General features: G+C 30.5%; 1 long non-coding RNA gene across 6 annotated transcripts; it reads right to left on the minus strand.

Annotated features, from left to right (window-relative positions):
* Positions 1-6,951: 6,951 nt before the first annotated feature.
* LOC128293094 (uncharacterized) lies at positions 6,952-11,428 on the minus strand. Of its 6 annotated transcripts, XR_008283151.1 has the most exons (8): positions 10,984-11,426; positions 10,745-10,901; positions 10,512-10,659; positions 9,921-10,116; positions 9,268-9,811; positions 8,226-8,387; positions 7,227-7,399; positions 6,952-7,085 (listed from the first exon to the last, which is right to left on the minus strand). It is a non-coding gene; the product is annotated as an uncharacterized LOC128293094 (long non-coding RNA). The 6 variants fall into 6 exon arrangements; XR_008283147.1 differs by having other exon boundaries at positions 7,227-8,387; positions 10,215-10,659; positions 10,984-11,427; XR_008283144.1 differs by having other exon boundaries at positions 7,227-8,387.
* Positions 11,429-12,499: the final 1,071 nt, after the last annotated feature.

Consider the following 12,499-nt stretch of genomic DNA (forward strand, 5'->3'; position numbering starts at 1 on the left):
TTTTTCAAAAAATAAAATTTTATTTCTATATTTTAGCAAAAACCACATCTACGTGGAACAAAATTCAATAACCAAATCAACTCATTTATTAATAATTTTAATTATAATTATTACACAAACACGATTTTTAAAAAATTGAATTGAGGAAAATATTTTTATTACACACGAAATCTTAGAAATTAGAATTATTATCCTCAAATCCACCTAAATTTAAAATAAATATTTTTAAAATTTTTATTTAAATTTAATTATAAAAATATATAGATATTAATCTAAAATTATATATTTTATCATCTTTAATAATAAAATAGGTTGTTAAGCTAAACTCAAGTTTTAAACTTAAATGCTTTTAAAATTGAGTCTCAATTTAGTCTAGCCTTATCCATAAATAAGTTTATTTTTAAAATAATTATATAATGATTAATTTTTACAAAAGTGCTCAAATAAGATCTTTTTATAAACTTCAACTCAATTTACAATAAAAAAAGTGAATAATAATGTTTTTATAATACAGAAAAACCTCTTTATAATGGTTACCCACTAAAACAATTTTCTCTATTACATTCAACTTTATAGTAGAATTGACTTTTTATATTTTATTTTAATCTTCTATAACAACTTTTCATTTATAACAACAACAACTATTCTTATAAAATACATTCTTTATTGAATTAGTTCTCTATAACAAAACATAGTTTAAAATTTTAAGTAAAATTATAATTATTTCATATAAACAAACATATTATATATAATTTATTAAATAAAAATGGTCTTAATTAAAATATTATTTCAATAAAAATTTAAATTTCACATGAAAAATCTATTAATCATATTTTATTAAATGAAAATAATCTAGTGAAATTAAAGATACTAATTCAATAAACTATTAAGTTCCCTAATTAAATATTTTACTATGAATTTGGAACATAATAAATTTATAAACTAATTACTTAAAATTAACAACTCATGATAATTTAATTAATTTAATTTGATAAGTTATACTCTCTTTTTAAGGGTAGATAACTCATACAAATTAATTGAACTTTGTTTTATGGACTTCATAATTCATCATGTGAAATCATGTAAAATAATAGCAATATTGCATACACATGATTTACATCTGGTAATTTTGTTTATTTAATTTTCACTTTGTTTCTTTCTTTAACTTAATTCCCACTTTCTTTATTTGATGAAAATTTACAATATAAATTCTATAGTAGGTTTATAATAATTGCCTCTCTATAACAACATGTTTTTATAGGTGTATAACAATCGTCTCTTTATAATATGTGAAATTTTGATAGATAAATAAGCTGATATAGAGAAGATCAACTATAGAATACATGATGGTTAAATCAAATATTACTTAAAAAAAGTATAATTTAAATTTTATTATACAACATTTTGAAAAGCTCTTATTTAAGCACTCTTGAAAAATTTTAACCCTTATTCAATTATTTGTAGAAAGTTTGTTCTTCATTTCAACGCTTTCATAAAAGTTTAGTGTAAAATTATATAATTAATTTGATAGTTTTTAATATGTTAAAATTATAATTAAGTTCATCTATTATTAGTATAAAAATATGTACATTAATTGTCAATTGAGTATTAGTTCAATTAGTATTGGTATTCTTGCTAGTGCAGGAGGACGTGAGTTCGAGTGCGCTAAAACGCATTATCCTCCTATTTAAAGGAGGGGGAGGCGCTATGGGTAATTTTAGGCATCATATAAAAAAAAAAGACTAAGAATCGTGATGCTATACTCATACAAAAGGAAGTAAGGCTCCGTTTATTTCACTGAAAATGATTTTTGAAAAATGATTTACTTTTCTGGAAAAGCTAATATTTTATGGTGTTTGGATGAATCTGTGTAAAATATTTTACATTGTTTGGTAGATTTCTTAAAATATTTCATAAAAGTTGTTTTCAATTAAACAAACATACATTTGAGATTTTTCATTTTTTATTGTTTAATTGAATTTATTTTATCTATAATTTTATATTTTACATTGTTTTTGCATATATTAAAAATATTATGTTAAATTGATTCATTACAACGTCACTTTTTAATTACATAACTACTAAGTGAATATTTTTATATAAAATGTGAGATCAACAAAATTGACAAAAAATTTAACGATGTTAACAATTGGACTTAATTTTCAAATTTGAAAAGTAAAGGGACTAAATGCTTAAAAATAAAAGTACAAAGACTAAATTACAAATCTGTGAAGTGTACATAGACTTATGACATATTTTAACCTTTATAATACAAAATATTTATTATTAATATATTTATAATTGTAATAAATATTTATTATTAAAATATTAATATTAAATATTTTCAGTAATATGTGAATAAAATTATTTAAAATTATTATTTTTAAAATTTATTATTAAAATAAAATTGAAATATTAAATAATTTATTAAAATAATAAATTATATTTATTATATAATAATTTATTATATGACTAAATATAAATAATTAAATATTTATGTTTGATAATATTGAAAAATATAATATTTTAAATATTTTTAAAAATAAAAATAAAATTTATTATCAATATAATAATATCTTCTTGATTTAAGTTAATTTTATATACAAATAAAATTATTTATAGATGAGCTTTTTCCGGAAAATAACTTATATTTTTCAAAAGGGTAAGTCATTTTACAGGAAAAATTGCTCATTTTACCTTGACACTGTAAATCATTTTCCATTGACCAAACTATTTTACGTGAAACAAACACGGAAAATGCAGAAAATATTTTCCATAAAACTTTTACATGTAAACAAACGGACCCTAAATAAATATATATATATATATATATGTTCTTTAATTGCATAAAAATATTTCATTAAATAATAAAAATTAAACATATATTATAATCAAACTATTTATACTAATAATATCGTTTTTTATATAATAATCAAATTTAATATATATTATGTGTTTATGTAAATTTTAATATATCAATAAAGATAATATTTTAGATTGATATGATAAAAATATTAGATCAATTCAAAATTTTATATATATGGTAAGTACAAATATGTTGATAAATCTAATGGTTGGATTATTAAACTATTAATCAAATAAAAGTTTTACACCAATATAAGTGAATCTATTCCTTAAATATAAATATATTTATATATCTATATCATATATATTTTTCTTATAAAGGATAGACGAGCCAAATTAATATTAATTAAAGAGTTAGTTTATATTGTTTTTCATTCTACTTAAGATTCAATCTAACATAATTTTGAAGTGTATAACAATAAAGGTAAATAACTCTTTTGTCCATTAAATTATACAAAACAAATTATATAAGATTATCTCAAGGGTACTCGTGAATAGATTACAGACGGTTATTCCTCATTGCATCAATGATGGGCAGAGTGCCTTTGTTCTAGGTCGGCTGATCACTGATAATGTCGTTGTTGCCTTTGAATTGTTACATTCTTTTAAAAGAAGACGGGGCTATCAAAAGAATTTTGCTTTGAAATTGGATATGAGTAATGTCTATGACAGGGTTGAGTGGCATCTCGTATAGGCAGTCATGCTCAAGTTGGGTTTTGATGTGAACTGGGTTGACTTGATCATGCAATGTGTCTGAACAGTTCACTATTCTGTTATTGTGAATGGGGAGGCTAAGGGTTGTATTCTCCCATCACGTGGTCTGTATTAAGGTGACCTTTTGAGCTCTTTCATGTTTTTATTTTGTAGCGATGGTTTTTCCTCCCTGTTGAAATTGGCGTGCACTGATGGCCATTTGAAGGGGGCTACAGCCAGTCGTGGAGGATCTCGAATTTATCACTTATTTTTTGTAGACAACAATTTGATTTTTGGAGAGGCTACAGTTGAAGGGGTGAGTAATGTTGTTTGACTGCCTTTAGACATACTAACGTCCAGAGTATTAATATTGCAATAAACGATATATAAATGAGGCGGTATCCGCATGTATACAAGTCCAGTTGTAATATAGTTACAACAGAGTAGGTAAGTACTCAAAGAATCGTATCCAAGAGAGGCTAGTGGTAGATCAATTTTAACCTAAACACTAGAAGATCTAATTAATCTTCTAAATAAGTTATAGTATAAAAATATAAATAAAAGGGATTTTTAAGATTTTTATAATAGTAAAATATAATAAAGAAATAAATATCAAGAGATTGAAAAGTGGAATTAATCAAATTTGGTTATGGGTGATTAGCTTGCTTTGGTAATCTTCATCAACTGTTGCTTTGGATTTCTCATCAATCAACTAGTCGATATCCTAGCATAATCTTTCGATACATCCATTAAAGTAATGAGTCAAAAAGAACTACTTATCTTTCGACCTCACAGTCTAAACTAACTAGGGGTAAAGGTGTTCACAGATAAACAATACCAATTTTGGATTAATTCATATCTAGATGATTTTCTAAGGTCGTCAAGCTAAGGTTTATATTCTTCCTTTCCCAAACAATTGATCTGTTGAGTAACCCTAAAAAATAGTTAATAAATCATACCTTCACTCACTAATCCCCCAAAAAGGAATTAGTTTCTCATGGTTTTCATAAACAATATAGAATTGATATAAAAAGTAGACATGATAAATGAATTGAAAGTAGAGTTTAAGAAAAAGCCTAATTTATATTTAGAATGAAATCGAATCCACAAAGTTTGATTGTACCCACAAATCAAATCTTCCAAAATAAAACAAAGAACAATATGAAAATAAATTTAAAACCTAAAAAAAGAGAAAAGTTAAACTGGAATTAAAAGAGAAATTCTAAGCTAAGTATTCGATGTCCTTAATGTGTAACAAATGAGCCTATTTATAGATTTTAGGTGGTCATCGTCCTTAATCCTAGGTTAGCTGACGTTCCCGAGCTTTAAGTTTGATTGTATGGACCAAAACACCCCCTGACTTGTATTAATTCCCGTCTAGAGTCAATGTCGCAACATATCAGGACCTGTGTTGTGACATAGAAGTCAGTATAATCCTCTTCAAGATGTCTCCAGAGGTATGTCATAACACCCTTAAACTATGTCATAACGTCGAAAACAGTTTCAAGATTTCTCCATTTTGCTCCTATATTAGACATCGAACCCTCCATGTTGGACGTAATGACCAGTATCAGTTTAGCAAGCCTTCTAATGGTTTCCTGCACCCTTGCAAAGTTCATTAGCTTACCCTTGGGCCTCATTCGGCCCCTGAGATCAATAAAAGATTCAATTTGCACATTTTATTGAATTTAATTAAACTTACTAAAACATAATTAAAACCTAATGAAAATGCTTCTTTTCAAGCTCCTAAAGTACAAAAATTAGTTTAATTTGCTACACTGAATTACGATAGATCAGATTCCCCCCACACTTAAATCATTGATTCTCCTCAAGCAATACAAACAAAAACAAGAAATAGAAAAAGTGACCCTTGAGCAAATATAATACAAGTATTGACTTTGGAGCACATGACTAGGGAGATCCTTGTAGCAGTTCTGAGTGAATATGAGCATTGCTCCGGTCAAAAAATTAATTTTGGGAAGTCTCTCATTTATTTTAGCTGCAACATAGAGCGAGGGATGCGTGCTAAAATTGAGACTGTTTGAAATGTTCGTAGCACAACGAAGCCTGGTAGTTATCTGGGATTGCCTGTTGTGGTTGGACGCAATAAAAAGTAAACTTTTCGGGCTGTTACGGTTGAACGAATAGGGCGGTGGTATAATCGTTGTCTCTCGCAATGTGGGAAAGCTATCTTTATTAAGTCAATTTTGCAAGATATCTTGATTTACTCAGTGTCTTGTTTCTTATTTCCCAGTTCCTTTTGTAATGAACTGGAGCCTTTAATGTGACGCTATTGGTGGGGCAAGTCGGCTACGAGGAGAGGAATCTATTACGGCACGTTTGGTTCATTGTAATGGAATAGGGCTGTAATTGAATAGAGCTATAATGGAATAGAGCTGTAATGGAATAGAGCTGTAATCAGTAATTTAATTATTTGGTTGAATGGAATGGAATAGAGCTGTAATAGAATTCTTGTGTTTGGTTGAATAGAATAGATGTTGTAATAGTATAAGAAAAAAGACTTAAATGACAAAAGTACCCTAGCAAAAATTTCGTTAGATAAATGATTATTGTTATTGTTATTAAATTTTAATAAAATTATTATTAAATATATTTTATTAAAAATAATAAATAATTTAACCATATTTTAACATAATTATTATTAAATATAATTTAATAAAAATACAATTTTGATAACATTCTTAATATAATTATTATATGAATTAAAAATCATAATATATAATACTATAAAAATAATATATAATCTACTTTATTATTTTTAAATTGCAATACATATTTAATGTGCTAAAATATCATTAGTGAAACAAATAATTTAATTATTCTACTATAAAAACAAAATAATAGAAGTAATGATTTAGAATTTTGGTCAATGCACGATAGCGCTCATCATCAGTTAAACCTTCTGCTATTATGTTGAATATAATTTTAAATCACATTCTTGAATGGTGACTAATCAACACCATTCATAACATTGGAATAAGGCATAAACATTAGAGGCAATGCATTTAATTTCACCTTCAACAATGATGTTGGTTGAGCTAACTATCCTTTTGGTGGTTGAGCTAACTATCCTTTTGGAGGAATCATTCAGACTGGGGAAGCCTTTAGGGATGAGATGTTGCAGTGTTAAGGTAATTATCATATGTTTTCTATGATAAAGGTTCCTTGTTTCTTTTGCTGTAATAAAAACAAATATTATAGACTTTAGCTCAATAGTAATACCATTGAATTGGTGAAGTTAATATCATATCGATTTGATCACTTTTAACTTTTATTCATCGATATTAGCCATTAAATGGCAATTTTGAAGGGGGATAGGTTTCTTTTATAGTACTACATACACTCCTAAAGAAACTAAGTAAATTGGAGAGATTTGATTTGATATGATAATTTATCATTGAAAAAATAGGTTAAACAAAAATTAGTCATGTAGAAACATCAACTCGAGCTTCAAAATGATCGATTCCATTTCTATTCTGCTGTTTACTTCTCCTAAGAATAGAAACCTGAATCAAGAAAAAAAAAACAGGCATAAAGAACAGATAGAGCGTACATAAATCTTTTCATCTCTAATGGCTGTCAAAGCATTGATAGAAATAAATGGAACTTCATAACCATACATAAATAATGCAATATCTTAACCGCACCTTATATTTGCTACATCAATGAATATACCATCTACTCCAAAAACATGTTTTAATTGCAAGCATCACACCTTAGGCCTTTCCATGCCACTTCCAAAACATCCTATCCCGAAAGACAAGGATGAGTACGCAGCTGCAATTTCTATAGCTTTCAATTTTGGAGGATTTCCTGGAACCTAAACCAATAAATTCACATATAAAAACTAATCCAATAAATGTAATTTTTTTTTCGAAAGATATATTGTGGTTTAATTGAAATCTCGCCCCGATTGGAGCACCCGCTTGCACGATTAAAATCCCAACACTTGATTACTATCTTGAGCAAAAAAGCAAAGAACTTTCATGCAAGCAGAGGCAGGACCTGCCTGTAAGCCAAGCATGAAAATGACCTTATTAGTACCCCAAGTATTGCAAATTGCAATAAATCTAATGTATGTTTCAAAGGCAGCCAGAATTATTTACTTGTGTCCATTTCTCTTTTTAGCTTACCTTATATATTCTAAATGGGATCTTTTGATGATAAATCTTCAAATTTAAGCAAGTAATTTAACATCGAACAAATTCAACTTCTATTATATGATTTATCACTTCTAGTTCTCACCAAGCATAAACCGTTACCGATTTCAACATCCATGCTCGGAATCAAGTAGACAATTAATGTTTCAAAAGATCGTATCCTATTATACTACTTTTGTATTAACAGAAAGAGATACAAGCAGAGACAACCTAACTCAACAAGGTCCATTTAGGATAACTAAAGCTTTCTTCATGTTAAGGGAATAAATTCCTGTTAGGCATATAAATCCAAAAGAATCTTATAGTGACGATGAGACATAACACTCCCGAGCTGAAAATCCTTTCATTAGGTGTTCTCCACCATACATTGCTGCTAATCCCACACGACCAAAGACATGTCACAATTGTGGGAAAAAGTGTCTCATAAATTATATAGCCTCAAAGAGGAATGAACTAAGAAGTACAGTTTCATCCAGTAATTATCACCTTCAGTGCAATACCACTGCTGGAGGCTCCTATGCTATATTTCCTTCAGTGTCAACACAAATGACTCCCACAGTATCCATGATATTGTCTTCTGATGGGCCGAGCAGACATGATTGACCACCATGTTGCCATCCAAAGTATCACAAGTTTGAGCATGTGAGCCTGACATACAGATGCATAATTTCGGTTAAAAATATTGTACACGCTTATTGATATGAAATACATCTCCAAAATTATTTGAGAGGGCAAATCTTAAATGAAAATGATAAAAAATAAGTACATGCAGAAGAGACTCAAAGAAACATCCACCAATTTTGTAAGCAATCAAATATCGGTGAAATCAATACAATTCACACTACTAATTATAGATATACAGAGTCTTCACTGCTAAGAGAAAATCATGAATGCTGGTACAGATGCCAAGATTGTTGAAGCACTAAGCAATCAAATAACCCATCAACTAACTTATGATTCTCTAAGCATTAAGATTAAAAAATAAACAAAGCGTATTAGCACATATGTTGAATTTCTCTTTAATTTAACTTCAAAGGTTTTCTCAACTGAAATGCTTTGTTCAGCTTACGTTGTAACTAGCCCAACATTTCAGAATCAAAATTGAAAAAAAAAAATGAAGAAGCAAAGCAATGGCAAATTTACTAGTAAAACGATTTCCTCATCTCCCCCGCCTCTGTTTTCTTTTTCTTTTTCTTATTCAAAAACTCTGTAATTGATTCAAAGCTCAAAATCCAAAACCCCTTCAACCCATTTACCACAAACAACAAATTCCAACCTGAAATTGAAATCCCTTACTATTGAGACAAGCAACTTGAAATCTCTTACAATAAACAGAAATGTCCAACAATTCGAATAAACCAAGCTTAGCTTTCTAACCCTAAATTGCCCTAAAATAATCGGATCAACCAATCCACCAATTTTTTTTCGAAAACTCATTTTTTTCACAGCCCCCTTCTAGTGAAATACAAGCAGAGAAGCAAAGAGATGAAATTCTCACAATGGAGGTGAGATTGAGGGGAATAATAACCTTAGTCGTCTCAACTTTGGGGAAGCTTTTTACAATATCGAGATCTCTGTCGATGATGGTCGTGAGATGACAATAACTAAACGAGAACTAGGAGACAGGATTGGGGTGTGGTGGCTTAAGGTGCTTGCTGAGGGAAAGTGGCAAAGGGCAAGAATGAGAGGTTATGTTTTTTTTCTTATTCGGTGGAGGCTCTGTATTGCTATTCTTTAGATCAGGTGGGGAATGACTATTACGGGAGGAGGCGGAATGGGAGATGAATGAAATTCAGTCGAATGGAGGATTCGGTGAACCAAACTAATTCTTTGATGGCCAAACAGGGTTGGCATTTGTTGACTAACCCTAATTCTTTGATGGCACGTGTGGTCAAAGATAAATATTTTCCTAACCACAATTTTATGGAAGTAGGGTTAGGGAATCAACATTCCTTTTGTGTAGTGAAGTATCTGGGCTACTAAGGGCTTCTGCAAATGGGCTGTGGTTGGCAGGTGGGTAATTGGCGCTCGATCTCGGTCTGGAACAATGCTTGGCTTCCTGGTGGACTGCCCTGCAAAATTCAGTCGGATAGGGTTAGTGGAATTGGCAAGGTAGTGGACTTAATTGATATTGATCGGGCTGAGTGGAATATTAAGTTATTAGGGGATGTGTTTCCTGACCCAGTTGTACGTCATATTCAGCGTCTCCAGTTGTACGTCATATTCAGCGTCTCCCGTTGGCTGTCCATATTTGGAGGATCAGTGGAGATGGTCCCAAAGGAAACTGGAGTTTATTCAGTCCGGAGTGGTTCCAAGCTTCTGTTACGTTGCTTCCTAGGGTCCGATGGTGTTAAATACGTTGCTTCCTAGCATTGACCTAAATACAAAACAAATTTACAGACATTTATTCGGGGATCAGGTGCTCGAAAAAATGAAAATTACATGCTGGCGTTGCATTAACAATTATCTTCCTACAAAGGCTAATTTATATCAAAGCAAAATCAGGACAGATCGGATGTGTCCACGCTATGGCAGTGGCCCCGGAACTATTCTTCGTGTCTGTCAGGATTGCTCTAGTATACTGGAGGTTTGGCACGGATTGGGTATCATTTGGACTCCTGCTCCGGAGGTTGAAGATACACCTATTCGATGGATTGGTCAGTTGTTTGCTAATAATGAGAGACAGGTGCAACTATCTATTATCATTATTTGGGCTATATGGACTTCTAGGAACAAAATAATTCACGAGGGTATTTTTCAGACTACTCCTACAATAATTATCTCTGTTTTAGGTTATATACGGGAGTCGGAATCCCTTTCGTTGAATAGCGCTGGTGTTGTGGCTCCTGGGCCGCTGCTCTAGCAGGTTCTTACTGATCCATGGGTCTGCGTCAATTTTAATGCGGGATTCTTCACCAATCTACAGGCCGCAAGCGCAGGAGTAGTGATTAGAAATACCGAGGGGCTGTTGTTAGGATCGTAGTGCTTTTGGAAGGACCACATACCTTGTCCTCTGTCTGCGGAAACTCTGGCCTGTGTGCGGGCTATCCGATTTTCCTGGGATCTGGACTTTCATTGGGTAGAGATCGAAGGTGACTCGGCGGTGCTTATCTCCAAACTACAATGTGCGGCCACTGATCGTTCACCGGTGAGCGCCTTTGTCTGGGATACGAAACAGCTGGTGGTGGGTTTTGAACGATTCAAGTTCCAACATATTAAGCGATGAGGGAATATGATGGCTCACCTGTAAGCCCGTGAAGGCTATATTCGGAAGCGAGATGCTTATTGGGTGGAGGACGGACCAGCCTCAATTCTGTCAACGGTGGACAGTGACAGATGGGGTTGCAGCTGATGTTGAAGGTGAGTTCTGGGAAAGGGGTTTTTCTGGCCAGATCTGTGTTCTTACTGGGAGGTTGATGCGTCTTCATCCTTGTTCATTGATCGGTGAAAGATCCAGTCGGTGTTGCTTCTTTTATCGGACATGCATGCGCAACTGGGGCAGACAATGGGTTTTCACATGCTTCTTTTCTCTGTTTTTCTTTTTCTTTTTTTTTTTTTTTTGGCCATTGTTGGCCTTTTCTAACTGTTGGTTTCTTTTGTTTCGTGGGATGTGGTACCACATTAATGGGCGGAGCTCCCTGTGTGTATTTGTTTTGACTTCTTCAATAAAATTATTTTCTTTTTTTTTAGTTCCTTTTATTTAATCCTCTATTTAGTCCTCGAATTATTATCTTTCATTAAATTCATCATAATTAAATGAAAAAGTTAACGATAATGTTAACTTACTAATGCGAATGTCATACATCAGTTCACATGTATTTATTATTAATATGAAATTATTTTATTTTATATATTATGTTAATAATTAATTAAAAAGTACAAAAATATTTTTAAAATATAATTATTAAATACCAATTAAAACAGATAAGTAAGCTATTTAAGATTTTCACAAAAGAAAAAAAAAAAAAAAAGGTAAGCTATTTAAGATAAAAAGAAAAGGAAGTTGATATTTATCATTTATTAAAACTTAAAAGAAAGTTCTATGAATGGACAGAATGTTAGATATAAGGTGATTAATTAGAAAGTAAAAATTAATTATAAGGAATTTTTAAGGCTCCGCAATAGTGGACAGTAGAGGTGTTATGGGCTGGGCCGAATCGGGTTTGGATTGAGCTCAACTAAAAATTTAAGTTCATTTATTAGGTTTGGGCCCGACCTAGTCCAAAAAAAGGGCTTAAAATTTTGCCCAAGCTCGACTCAAATAAAAATGCTAAAATTCGGACTTAACCCGGCCCGCTTACTATTGGTATTAATTTTTATATTATTTTTATATAATTTCTAAATATATATAATACATTAAAAATATTAAAAACATCAAAATAAATATTTCCTAACAAATTAAAAATAAATATTAATAAATATGTAGACTTAAATAACACTAAGATATATAACTTAACAAGCAAATGTCTCTAAAATAATAATAAAATTAACAAATACCTTTAAAATAATAATGAAATTAACAATAAAATAAGTTTTTATTCAATATCCAAACAATAACAATAAAATAATAGCAACATAATAGTAAAATGGTAGCAAAATAGGGAGAAAACAATAAGAAAATAACATTCAAAAATAAAAAAAAAGAGTAGATTTTTTTTGTCATTTAGTGAATTCGGGCCGGGCCAAAAATACCTTACCTGAGGCCTGACCCGTTTTTTAAACGAGCATTATTTTTTTGTCCAAGCCCATTTTTCGGGCCT

Source organism: Gossypium arboreum, chromosome 1, assembly GCF_025698485.1.
Source record: "Gossypium arboreum isolate Shixiya-1 chromosome 1, ASM2569848v2, whole genome shotgun sequence".
Classification (NCBI taxonomy): domain Eukaryota; kingdom Viridiplantae; phylum Streptophyta; class Magnoliopsida; order Malvales; family Malvaceae; genus Gossypium; species Gossypium arboreum.